This window comes from Scyliorhinus canicula, chromosome 6 (assembly GCF_902713615.1).
Source record: "Scyliorhinus canicula chromosome 6, sScyCan1.1, whole genome shotgun sequence".
Taxonomy (NCBI): domain Eukaryota; kingdom Metazoa; phylum Chordata; class Chondrichthyes; order Carcharhiniformes; family Scyliorhinidae; genus Scyliorhinus; species Scyliorhinus canicula.
The window spans coordinates 148,437,562-148,450,443 of record NC_052151.1 but is presented as its reverse complement, the minus strand read 5'-3'; positions in this window follow the sequence as shown (position 1 = coordinate 148,450,443).

Genomic DNA, 12,882 nt, shown 5'->3' with positions numbered 1-12,882 from the left:
TTTTCAGTGTTTAATGGGCCTGCATTTCTCTTCACCACCTGCTTTCCCTTTATTTAACTATAAAATTTCTTCTTATTGATTTTGGTGTCCTTGCAAGTTTCTTTCCATAATCCCTATTATAAGCTGCTTTGTGACTCTTTTCTGGTTCTTGTACCTATTCCAGTCGTCCGGATCTGTGCAGTGACAAGAAACCCGATTCACAGGTCGAAGATGAACTGTCATTAAAAGTACTAGCTATTGCCAGAAATCATTATTGGGTCACTCCATTACTGAATGGTCAGCCGGGAAGATGGGGTTGGACACTGGGGCAGTGGTCTCATTGGTACCTGAAACTATTTATCAAGGAAAGCTCTGACATATTGTTCTGAAACCCTTGAAGATAGTACTTAAAGCCAATACTGGAGAAGTGGTTCCATTGAGAGGCCATATTGATCTAACAGTGCAATTAAATGGACAGACAGCAAATCTGCCCTTACACATAGTCGAAGGAAATTATCCAGCACTAATGGGAAGAACTTGGCTGGAGAAGATCAGACTAAATTGGGCTGAGGTAAATCACATGACAGATTCAGAATCAGGCCTCGCCAAAGTCTTGAACAAACCTGCCTTTGTCTTCAACGGTGAGCCGTGAAGCATGAAAGATATCTCAGTAAAGCTGAAGATCAATGCAGAAAGTCAGTTGAGATGCTTGAAGGCTAGGTCAGTGCCGTACGCAATCAGTGCTAAGGTAGAGGCAGAATTATAATGGCTGGTCAGAATGAGAGTCCTTGATCTTGTTAATGTGAATGAATGCGCCAAGCCAATCATATCTGTGATAAAGAAAGACGGATCTGTACGCACTTGTGGCGATTTTAATGTCACTATTAATCTTGTACTGTATTGCAGAGCAGTACCCTCTATTCTGGATTGATGACTTATTCGCTGGGTTGGCTTGAGGCTAAAACCTCAGTAAAATTGACCTCAGTTAAGCATATCTTCAAATGAAAGTGGATCCAGATTCACAACAGTTCTTGATGATTGTGACACAAAGAGGGTTATTTTGATATAAAAGGCTACTGTTTGGCATCACTTCTGCACCAGTGTTGTTTCAATGAGCTATGGGCCAAATTTTAAGTGGATTAGATCAAGTCCAGTGTTACTTAAACGGAAAAAATGAGGAAGAACATCTCCACAACCTAGATGCCCCACTCCAGAGATTAGCTGATCATGGATTAAGAGTTCGGAAAGACAAGTGTGAATTTTTCCAACCTTGAATTGAATATCTGGACCATGTCACGACCCCAAGGAATTGCATAGAACATAGAACATAGCACATTACAGCGCAGTACAGGCCCTTCGGCCCTCGATGTTGCGCCGACCTGTGAAACCCCTCTAAAGCCCATCTGCACTATAGAACATAGAACTTAGCATAAGTCACCTTTGAAAGTCAAAGCCATTACTGAGGCACCTGCAACTCAGAATGTGAACCAACTACGATCTTTCTTAGGCATACTAAATTATTACAGAAGGTTTGTCCCTAATCTGGCTACTATTCTAAACCCCTTACACAATTTACTGTGTCAAAATAAAAATTGGATATGGGTGGACCAATGTTTGAGAGAGTTTGATCAAGCCAAAGGACGCTATACAAGCCAGAAGTCAAAAAACATTTTGATCCAAATTTATCTCTGCACCGGCAAGTGATGCATCCCGTTATGGGACTGGAGTGGTAGTTTTCCACATTATGCCCTCAGTTGAAGAGAAACGGATAGCCTTCACGTCCAGGACCTTGAATAAGGCCAAAAGCTGTGTGCAGAAAGAGAAAGAAGCCAATTCCTGTATGGGAGGAAATTGACTTTATTGACCGACCATCGTCCACTTCCAATGATTCTTGGATCGCATACGGGGTTACATCAATGGCAGTGAGCAGGACCCAGAGATGGCATTGCTCTTGTCAGCACACACACAACAATCAAGTATCGTCATTCAAGCTTTCATGGAAATGCAGATGGGCTTTGCCGATTATCGTTACCCAATAGATTGTCGATAAGTAGTTTGTGTGGAAACATTTTCTACTTCGAGCAAGTAGATAACACTCCTGTAACCGCAGGACAAACATGCAAGAAATGATCCAGTACTGTCAGAGGTTATGTAGATGGTGCTTCGAGGATAGATATCAGGAGCAAATCTTGAATTAAAACCATATTCCACTTGAAGACTTGAATTATCTGCACACCACGACTAAGAAAATGTGCATTAAAACAATTACACTGTGCCTTTTCGACTCCGGGAGCACTGAGAGCTTCGTACACACAGATCTGGTAAGATGCTGTTCGCTCCCCGTTTTCCCTGCACGGCAAACTATCTCCCTCGCTTCGGGTTCCCACTCTGTCCATATCCAAGGGCGCACCGTCGCAACTCTAACAATCCAAGGCGCTAGCTATTCTAAATTCCAACTATACGTCCTGCCCGAACTCTGCGCCCCATTCTTATTGGGACTCGACTTTCAACACAATCACAAGAGTCTCACTCTCAGCTTCGGCGGACCCCTACCCCCACTCACCATCTGCAGCCTAGCCATGCTGCAAAGCTCCCCCCCTCCTCTCTTTGCCAACCTCACTCCAGACTGTAAACCCATAGCCACTCGCAGCAGGCGGTACAGCCTACAGGACAGGGTGTTCATTCGATCCGAGGTTCGGAGGCTTTTACGTGAGGGGATCATAAAGGCCAGTAACAGTCCCTGGAGAGCTCAGGTGGTGGTCGTCAAGACTGGGGAAAAATTCCGCATAGTCATAGACTATAGTCAGACTATTAATCGGTTTACGCTCCTCGACGCGTACCCCCTCCCCAGGGTTGCAGACATGGTGAATCAGATAGCCCAGTATCAGATTTTTTCCACCGTGGATCTGAAGTCTACATACCACCAACTCCCAATCTGCCCGGAGGACCGCCACTTTACGGCGTTTGAGGCCGATGGCCGCCTCTTCCACTTCCTCCGGGTGCCCTTTGGCGTCACGAATGGGGTTTCGGTGTTCCAACGAGCAATGGACCGAATGGTGGACCAGTACGGGCTGCGGGCCACGTTTCCGTACTTGGATAACGTCACCATCTGCGGCTATGACCAGCAGGACCATGATGCCAACCTCAACCAATTTCTCCAGATGGCCCAGAAGCTTAACCTCACATACAACAAGGAGAAATGCATTTTCCGCACGACCAGACTAGCCATCCTCGGCTATGTCGTGGAAAACGGTGTCCTGGGTCCCGACCCGGACCGTATGCGCCCCCTCTTAGAACTCCCTCTCCCTCATTGTCCCAAGGCCCTCAAACAGTGCTTGGGATTCTTCTCGTATTATGCCCAGTGGGGCCCTCAATATGCGGACAAAGCCCTCCCACTCTTTAAGGCCACACTTTTTCCCCTGTCAGCTGAGGCACGCCAGGCCTTCAACTGCATCAAGTAGGACATCGCCAAGGCTGCCATGCGGGCGGTGGATGAATCCGTCCCTTTCCAGGTTGAGAGCGATGCCTCAGAGGTAGCTCTTGCAGCCACACTAAATCAGGCAGGGAGACCAGTCGCATTTTTCTCCCGAACCCTCTCCGCTTCGGAACTTCGACATTCCTCAGTCGAAAAGGAAGCACAAGCCATTGTGGAGGCTATTCGTCACTGGAGGCACTACCTCGCAGGTAGAAGGTTCACCCTCATCACCGACCAAAGATCGGTTGCCTTCATGTTTGACAACTCACAAAGGAGCAAAATTAAAAATGATAAAATTCTGAGGTGGAGGATCGAACTCTCCACCTACAATTACGATATTATGTATCGACCGGGGAAGCTCAACGAGCCCCCAGATGCCCTGTCCCGCGGGACGTGTGCCAGCGCACAGAGCGACCGCTTAAGAACCATCCACAATGACCTCTGCCACCCGGGGGGTCACCCGGCTCGCCCACTACATTAAAGCCCGAAATCTGCCTTGCTCCACCGAGGAGGTAAAAGCCATCACCAGGGATTGCCCGATCTGCGTGGAGTGCAAACCGCACTTCTACAGACCAGACAAGGCCCACCTGATCAAGGCTTCTAGGCCCTTTGAACGCCTCGCTATCGATTTCAAAGGGCCACTCCCCTCGAATAACAGGAATGTGTACTTCCTGAACGTCATAGACGAGTTCTCCCGTTTTCCCTTTGCTATCCCGTGCCCCGATATGACCTCCCACACAATCATTAGGGTCCTGCATAGTATCTTCACCCTGTTTGGTTTCCCCAGCTATGTACACAGCGACCGGGGTTCGTCCTTTATGAGCAACGAGCTGCGTCAGTACCTGCCCGGCAAGGGCATCGCCTCGAGCAGGACTACCAGCTATAACCCCAGGGGAAACGGGCAGGTGGAGAGGGAGAATGCGACGGTCTGGAAGACCGTCCTACTGACCCTCCGGTCCAGGAATCTCCCGATCTCCCATTGGCAAGAGGTCCTCCCAGACGCGCTCCACGCTATTAGGTCCCTCTTGTGTACCGCTACCAACCAGACCCCTCACGAGCGGCTCTTTATTTTTTCCAGGGGCACTACCATGGGGGTTTCGCTCCCAGCATGGTTGAAGACACCTGGCCCAGTACTCCTCCGGAAGAACGTCAGGGCGCACAAAACTGACCCTCTCATAGAGAAAGTGCTCCTACTGCATTCAAACCCCCAGTACGCCTTCGTAGAGTTCCCTGACGGCCGTCAGGACACTGTATCCCTCCGGGACCTGGCACCTGCAGGATCCAACCCCCCCACTACCACCGCCGAGGTACCGCTCACACTACGTCCCACCCAACCCGCCCCCCATGTGCCCGCGCCAGCTAGCTCCCAGCGCCCCCAGTCCCCAGTCGAACCAGACGGGTACGAAGCTCGGGCGGAATCGCCCCCGGAGTCCGCCATCGTACCCCAACCGACGGTGCTCATCCAGCCACCAGAAGAGGCTGCAACCGTGCTCCGCCGATCACAGCGGACAACTCGGCCACCGGACAGACTCAATCTGTAAGCCACCACCCCCACCGGATTTGATTTTTTTTACAGGGGGTGAATGTGGTGAATCACAGTAGCTTAATTCACACTGTATTACTATGTCTCTGTAAGCTCGGCACACGAGCAGTTGCACTGCTCTGCCACTAGGGGGAGATGCACTGGGAGTGTACGGGAGTTTGTACTGGGCTCCACCCTTGGCTCCATCCACGGCTCCTCCTCCCTAACCAGAAGTATAAAGGTTGATGCTGAGAGCCTGCCTGCAGTTCATCTGGAGTTCATCATGTCACAGACGGGCTCTGTTGTAAGACGATTAAAACCATTATTCATTTCTAACCACATGTCGTGTGAATTGATGGTCTCATCAAATGTGGCAACTACCACTGGGGCTCCTTGAGTGTGTGTGATATGGGGGCCAGGAGTGAAGTGGTGATGAGAGCACAGAAAGACATCCCTGTGCAGCAGGCCTCCTCCATTTGGATGCATTCCGCCTCCGGCTTCTTCAGCCACCCCCTCACTCTCTCTGCATTCACCACCCAGTGGTCGAATAGGAGTTCCGGTAGGACCAGGCCTCAAAGAACAAAGAGCAAAGAAAAGTACAGCACAGGAACAGGCCCTTCGGCCCTCCAAGCCTGTGCTGACCATGTTGCCCGTCTAAACTAAAATCTTCTACACTTCCGGGGTCCATATCCCTCTATTCCCATTCTATTCATGTATTTGTCAAGATGTCCCTTAAACGTCACTATCATCCCTGCTTCCACCACCCACTACCCTCTGTGTAAAAAACTTGCCATGTACATCTCCTCTAAACCTTGCCCCTCACACCTTAAACTTATGCCCCCTAGTAATTGACCCCTCTACCCTGGGACAAAGTCTCTGACTATCCACCCTGTCTCTGCCCATCATACTTTTGAAGACCTATATCAGATCGCCCCTCAACCTCCTCCGTTCCAGTGAGAACAAACCAAGTTTATTCAACCTCTCCTCATAATTAATGCCCTGCATACCATGCAACATCCTGGTAAATCTCTTCCGCACCCTTTCCAAAGCCTCCACATCTTTCTGGTAATGCGGCGACCAGAATTGAACACTACCACATGTCACCCTCTCTGCAGGATGGCTTTTCATATCCGTGAGGCTTTCCCCCTCAGACAAAGGCCATGATTAGCTTATCAAGCCTGGTGAAGAACTGGGGATGAAGGATGGGAGCGATCTAAATATGAAGAGGAACCTGGGCAGCGTGTTCATTTTGATCGCCTGTACCCTTCCCATCTTTGTTGGTCCCTCTTTACCTCCTCCACCAGACTGGAGAGGTTCCACTTGTGGAGCCTCGTCCTGTTGTGAGTTATCTGTATCCCCAGGTACTGAACTCAGTCTGGGTTATCTTCAACGGTAACTCCTCCAGCTACGCCCATCCCCCTCAGGGAAGGTTCTGCTCTTCTTAGGTTGAGTTTGTCACCTGAGAAGGCACCAAACACTTTAACGAGTCCCGTTATCTTTGCCATGCTGGTCAGGGGGTTTGACAAATAGAGGAGCAGGTCATCTGCCCAGAGTGAAATTCCGTGCACCCTGCCCCCTCTTCGAATGCCCTTCTACCTCTCTGCTGATCTAAGAGCAACGGCCAGTGGCTCGATTGCCAGTGCGAACAGGAGCGGGGACACCCCTGCCTCGTTCCCTTGTGCAGCCGAAAGGACTCGGAGCTGGTGCCGTTTGTCTGCACACTTGCCATGGGAGCGCTGCACAGATGTTTCACCCATGTGGTGAACCCTGATCCAAACCCAAACCGTTCAAGCACATCCATGAGGTAACTCCATTCTACTCCATCGAAGGCTCTCTCAGTGTTCAGGGAGACGATCACCTCTGGTGTCCTCCCCCCGGATGGGGTCATTATTACACTCAGCAGGCATCAGATGTTCGCTGTTAGCTGTCTGCCCTTGACAAACCTGGTCTGATCTTTCGCGATCACTTCTAGCAGGCAACTCTCCAGGCATCTCGCCAGTGATTTTGCTAGGATTTTCACATCTGTATTGGGGAGAGAGATGGGTCTGTATGACCCTTTTGGGGATGAATGAGATCGAGGCCTGGGCCAGCTTGGGTGGCAAGGCACCCTTCAACAGTGAGTAATTGAACATCTTCCCCAGGTGTGGGGCCAATGCTGTGGCAAACGTTTTGTGAAATTCTACCGGGAACTCATCTGATTCTAGCGCCTTCCCTGACCATGGAATTAATGTATTCCATGATCTCATCCAGGCCCAGCGATGCTTCCAGCCCTTGTCTCTTCCCCCTGCCCCAGCCCCGCTCCCCAGTATTTCCAGTCTGTCAAGGAACTGTTTCATCCCTGTGTCCTCCTCTGGGGGCTAAGAGTTGTACAGACCCTGATAAAAGTTTGCAACGGCCTCATTAACCTGAATAGGGCTGCCACCATCCTGCCATTCCTGTCCCTAACTTTACTACTTCTTTCATGGACGCCTACTTTCTTAGTTAATGTGCCAGCATGCAGCTGGCTTTGTCTCCATCTTCTGAGGAGGCCCCCGTGGTGTCTGGTGGCACTAGTGGGCTGCTTTGCCCGTGGAGAGCAGGTCAAATTCCATCTGCAGCTTTTTCCAACCCGTCAGCAGTTTCTCGGTTGGGGCCGTGGAGTATCGCCAATCCACCTCTCCTATGGAGTTGATCAGCCGCTGCCTGGCTGCCCTTGCTCTCTTGCTCCACAGGGAAGTAAGCGATTACTTCTCCCCGAACACCGTCCTCAGTGCCTCCCAGAATGTGGAGGGTGACATCTCCCCATTCTGGTTGCAGGTTAAACAACTGGCTTGAGATATTTTGTACAGAATTTTGTACAGAATTCCCTGTCGGTGAGGAGGGTTGTGTCCAGCCTCCATGGGGACGTTGGGCCCGGCCTTTCTCCAACTTTACCTCCATATAATGAGGCATGTGGTTGGAGATTACGATCGCAGAGTATTTTGCTCTCACTACCCCTGGGAGCACCATTTTCCCTACGATGAAAAAGTCTGTATGTGAGCAGACCTTGAACAAGTGGGGGAAGAATAATTATTTTTCTCTCGGGTGGTTGAACCTCCATGGGTCTGCACCCCCCCCCCCCCCCCCCACATCTGCTACATAAAGGTGTTTAGATCTCGAGCCATTTTTGTTATGGTTCTCTCTTTGGGGTCGGATCTGTCCATTTTTGGCTCTTGTACGCAGTTAAAGTAATGCCACATGATGACGGTTTGTGTTTGGGCAAGGGTTTGTGGATTGGGTCCCGTAGCAAGTGTGCGGACGAACCGAGTGAGCTTGGGATATTTTGGATAGCACAATCGCTTCACAGCTCCAGGGTCCCAGGTTCAATTCCGGCTTTGGTCACTGTCTGTGCGGAGTCTGCACATCCTCCCCGTGTGTGCGTGGGTTTCCTCCGGGTGCTTCGGTTTCCTCCCACAGTCCAAAGATGTGCAGGTTAGGTGGATTGGCCATGATAAATTGCCCTTAGTGTCCAAAATTGCCCTTAGTGTTGGGTGGGGTTACTGGGTTATGGGGATAGGGTGGAGGTGTTGACCTTGGGTAGGGTGCTCTTTCCAAGAGCCGGCGCAGACCCGATGGGCTGAATGGCCTCCTACTGCACTGTAAATTCTATTTATTCTATAAGGCACAGGTGCCTGCTCTCCCCATTGCTTTTTGCCCTGGCGATATAGCCATTGGCAATGGCGCTTAGATCGTTAAGGGGTGGAAAGGGACTATGCGGGGGGGAGGAGTTGAGCACAGGGTTTCGCTGTATGCGGATGACCTGCTGCTACATATTTCAGTCTCACTGGGGATATTAGCAGAACTATGGGGATTTTGGAGCACTTTGGCCGGTTTGCTGGATACAAACTGAACATGGGAAAGAGCCAGGTTTTCCCGATTGAGACCAGAGAGCAGGAGAGGACGTTGGGGGAGCTGCCATTCAAGGTGGTGGGGGTGAGTTTCAGGTACCTGGGCATCCAGGTGGCATAGGGCTGGGCACAGCTACATAAGTTGAATTTGGCTCAGTTGGTGGGGTAGATGAAGAGGGAATTAAAGAGGTGGGATTTGCTGTCATTGTCGTGAGTGGGATGAGTGCAGACAGTGAAGGTGACGGTGCTGCCAAAGCTCTTCTTTGTATTTCTGAATGTCCTGATCTTCGTCCCAAAGTCATTTTTTAAAAAGGTTAATGTGTTGATTTTGTGGTTTGTGAGTGCTGGGAAGGCCCAGCGGAACAAGAGGGAGTTATTATTACTGGGTGGCTAACATTGCTATGGTTAGGAAATGGATAGTAGGAGAGAGCTTGGTATGGGGCGGATAGAGGTGGCTTCCTGCAGGGGAAAAGGTCTAGGGGCATTGTTGAGGGTGCCTTGGTGTGGGCATCGATTTGTGACAACCATAGGTTTGCATCGGGGGGGGGGGGGGGCGGCAGGCTGGATATCACCGTGTGCAAGGCTCAGTTCAAAGTAGTTCACAGGGCGCATATGGCGGTGGCAAGGATGAGTAGGTTCTTTGAGGGAGGATAGGTGTGGACAGTACGTGGGGAGGCTTTAGAACCATGTCCACATGTCTTGGGTGTGTCCAAAACTGAAGGGGTGCTAGCAGAGGTTTGCGGATGTAATGACTACGGTGTTGGGGTAAAGATGGCCCCGAGCCCAGATGAAGCGATATTTGGGTTGTCGGAAGACCCTGGAATCCAGGAGGTGAGAGAGGCCAATGTCTTGACCTTTGCCTCCCTGATAGCCCGGAGGCAGATTTTGCTTGAGTGCTGGGACCCAGAACCACTGAAACCGGGGGTGTGGGTGAGCGACCTGGCGGAGTTCCTGAGGTTGGAAAAGATTAAGTTAAGGGAAGGACGGATCATGGGTTCGCCCGGAGGTGGAAGCCGTTTATCGACTTCTTTAAGGAGGCATGAGTTGTCAGCAGAGGGAAGGGGGGGAATTAAAATGGGGAAGGCAGGATGGGAGGAGGGGAATGGTGGGGTGGGGAGGGTTGGTTGTCTATTATGCTGTACAATTTTGATTCTGCTCTTATTTGTGTGTTTGTTGTTTATATAAATGCCTTAATAAAATATTTTTGAAAAAAGGACTGGAGGGTTCAGGTTGATGGGATGGTTTGTTGTTGCGCCTTGGTTGTTCTTTTGATATTTTGTATATTTATATTTTGTTGAAAAGCCTTGAATAAAGATTTTTTTTTAAACTCCAGTTAAGACAAGCATGGATGGTGTCCAAACCAAGCCAATGACATATTCCTTCTAACATTTACTGCTCTCGTTTTCAAAAAACATTCTGCATTTCCATTCTTCCTACCAATCTCATTTTACACTTCCACACATTTTACTCCTTCCTGCCCAGTAAATAACTTAACTGGTCTACAATTCTTTGCACCTTCTTTCCATCCGCCTCAAAGTTAACTTTCTCACGTGGCTTTGTATCATCAGCTATTTTGAATATACTACACATAGTCCTGTCATTCAAGTCACAGAGACAAATTGTAACTAGCCAAGACCCAAACACCAATCCTTGCAGCACTCCGAGAGTTACATGCTGCAATCCTGAAAATTAGCTCTTTCTTCCTGCTCTGTTTCCTGTCCATTAACTAATCCTTCATCAATACTAATATATATATATAGACCGGCTCCATGAGATTTACTCTTGAGTAATAACCTTTTGTATGGCATTGAATGCTTTCTGATAATGTAAAGATTCTACATCCACTGGTTTTCCCTTTGCCAAACCTGAAAATCACACAATCAAGAAACACTAATAGATTTGTCAAATATCACTTCCTTTTCATAAACCTGTTTTGTTTCTGTCTAAACATATTTTGATTTTTCAAGTCCCTTGTGTATGTGGGGTGCACATCAGAGGTATTTCCTTCTGCAGCATCAGCTGCATCCTACTTTATAGCTGGATGGTTAACCACACCTGCTCTCACTTATAGCTCCTCATTCCTGTTGGCATATGACAGTAACCACACCTCAGTAACTGTGTCAGAATGCAAGTCAAACCAGGTCAGGGTAGCACGCAGGTGCCATATGTGAGGGAGAATACCTATCTGCAGCAATCCTTTTTCAATGCAAAAAACGACTGCCTTGGTGGAATACCGCAGAGGAAATTGTATTCCTGTACTGGTATTGAAAGTACTGCCACACAGATAAATGGGCAGCTTTAAGGTTGATCGCCAAGAGCACAGAAGGTCCTGCTTATCATTCACTGCAGTCGACCACATCTCCAGTTCTCTTGCCACTGGGAACAGAAGTGCAAGACAGAGAGCGTGGAGTGAGCCACATACAACCCATTAGCACTCTACCCAACTCACATGCAGATGTTACTTGTGTGCATACCTTACCAGCTCCTTCACACACATCCCTTTGTATCCTAGAATACACTCCTTTAATATTCACCCACAAACTACAGTATATTATAGGTCAGACAAAAAGAAGAAGAAACGCAAACTTTACTCTGCTTCTTGGAACATAAAGATTGTATTTGATAAGCACAATAGTTCCCAACCCCAGTACAGAACTGCTTTGGTTGGCAGGGAGCTATCAGAATACAATATTGATATTGCTGCTTTAAGCGAAACCTTCCGAGCAGATGAGAGTCATTTAACAGAGATATCCCCACAATACACATTCTTCGGTATAGGAAAATCAAAGTGAGAGAGACTATTGGTTTTGCTATCTTGTCTGACATCACAAAATGTTCAGATACTCTGTTGAGGGACATAAAGGATCGTCTCATGGTTCTACACCCACCTCTCAAGGACAACAATTATGCGACAAGCACCAGCACATACACCCCAACAATGACCAATCCTGAGGATATCAAGGAGAAATTCTAAGAGCTATTGCAAACACTCCATGGAAGAATAAGCCGATTATGATGGGGGCTTCAATGCAAGAGTAGGAGCTGACTATCTGCCTTGGGATGGTGTCCTGGGGAGTCAAGGTGTGGGGAAGTGCAAAAGCAATGGCATTTTTCTGAAACTTTGCACCCGCTGGAATGTGTCAATCACGACACCATGTTTAGACAGAAGGCAAAGTACAAAAGCACTTGGATGCACCCAAGATCTAAACACTGGCATCAGATTGACTTGATCATCACCCAGCAGGGTAACATAAAAGATGTTATGATCATGAAGATCAACAAACACTTGACTTCTGAGAAAGCTAGATGTACGCAAACTGGCATCTGCAGAATGCTGCAAACAATTCGGGGTCGGACCTGATGAACAACTGTCCTCCAAAGAAATGTTGAAGTGACCACGGTCGATCTTCAAGTCAACAATACTGGAATCTGCCAATGATGTCCCAGGAACAAGGAAAAGAAACCACCAAGATTGGTTTAATAAAAATTATGATCAAATTAAGAAGCTTCTGCAGGAGAAAAATACCTCAGGGTTGGGAAACCAAAGTAGATCTGCTGCTATGAAACCACATTAGGAGAGCAAAAGCAGAGCGGAATAGTTGCACAGTGGGTAGCACTGCTGTCTCACGGCGCCAAGGACCCGGGTTCGAATCCGGCCCTGGGTCACTGTCCGTGTGGATTTTTCACATTCTCCCTTATGTTTGCATGGGTTTCACCCCCACAACCCAAAAGATGGATTGGTCATGCTAAATTGCCCTCAATTGAAAAAAATGAATGGGGTACTTTAATTTTTTTAATGTAAAAGGGAGAGTAAAAGCTTCCTGCTGTACAGATGCATGATGGGCTAAACAAGCCAAAGAGTTTCAAGTCTATGCTGATCAATGTGAGGAATTTCTATCAAGCCCTTTTATTTGTATTTGTTCAGGAGATGTGGGCGTCGCTGGCTGGGCCAGCATTTGTTGCCCATCCTTAACTGCCCTTGAACTGAGTGCCCCACTTGGGCATTTAAGAGTCAACCACATTGCTGAGTCATGACATGA